Genomic DNA, 1,031 nt, shown 5'->3' with positions numbered 1-1,031 from the left:
CAGGGACCCCCAAAACAGGCATCCCAAAATGGGCACCCCAAAACACCGGGCTCTGCGCGGAGCCACACAGCTCTGGGGACCCCAAAATGGGCACCCCAAAACCTCACCAGCCCCATCCAGGAATCCCCAAAAACGGGCACCCCAAAACATCACTGGGCTCTGCGGGGCGCCACAAAGCTCTGGGGACCCCCAAAACCCTCCCCAGCCCCTCCAGGAACCCAAAAAACTCCAGGCATCCCAAAACGGGCACCCCAAACCCTCACCGGCCCCTCCAGGAACCCCAAAGCTCCGGGGACGCTCTCAGCCCCAAATCAAGGCCCAGGGACCCCCAGAGTTCAGGGGTTCCACAAACCCCGGGGGGAATTTCAACCCCCCCAAGGGTCCCCCAAATCCCCCAGAGCACCCCCAAAACCTCAGGGGGTCCCTCAAATCCCCGAGGACACCCCCAAACCTCAGAGGGTCCCGCAGGAACCCCCGATGCACCCGGGGTCCCCCCAAGCTCAGGAGGATCCCCTCAAACCCCAGGACCCCCCCGCCGTGCACCAGGGGTTCCCCCAAAACCCTCAGGACCCCAAAACCCAGGGGGATCCCCCCAAAACCCAGGGGTGCCCCAAATCCCCCCCAGGACCTCTCACAGACCCCGAGGGGCCCCCAAAGCCCCTCCAGACCCCCAGACCTGGGGTTCCCCCAAAGTTCGGGGTCCCTCAAAGTCCAGGGGTCCCCCAAAGCCCCAAGGGTCCCCCCAAAGCCCCCAGCCCCCTTTGTTTCAATAAAGGCGCCGCAGCCCCGGGAGAGGAGCAGGGGGGGTTTATTGGGGGGGTCCTGGGGGGCTGCACCACGGGGGCCCCTTGCACACCCAGGGGGGTCTCACACACACGGGGGACCCTTGCACACCCAGGGGGGGGGCCTCACACACACGGGGGACCCTTGCACACCCACGGGGCCCGTGCAGAAGTTTCAGTCCAGAAGATGGAGCCGGTGCAGCTCCTCGCACGGGGGTCTGTCCCCCTCCTGGGGGGCTCCTTGCACAC

Source organism: Passer montanus, unplaced genomic scaffold (assembly GCF_014805655.1).
Source record: "Passer montanus isolate IOZ18808 unplaced genomic scaffold, ASM1480565v1 scaffold503, whole genome shotgun sequence".
Taxonomy (NCBI): domain Eukaryota; kingdom Metazoa; phylum Chordata; class Aves; order Passeriformes; family Passeridae; genus Passer; species Passer montanus.
Note: the sequence above shows the minus strand (reverse complement) of the source record.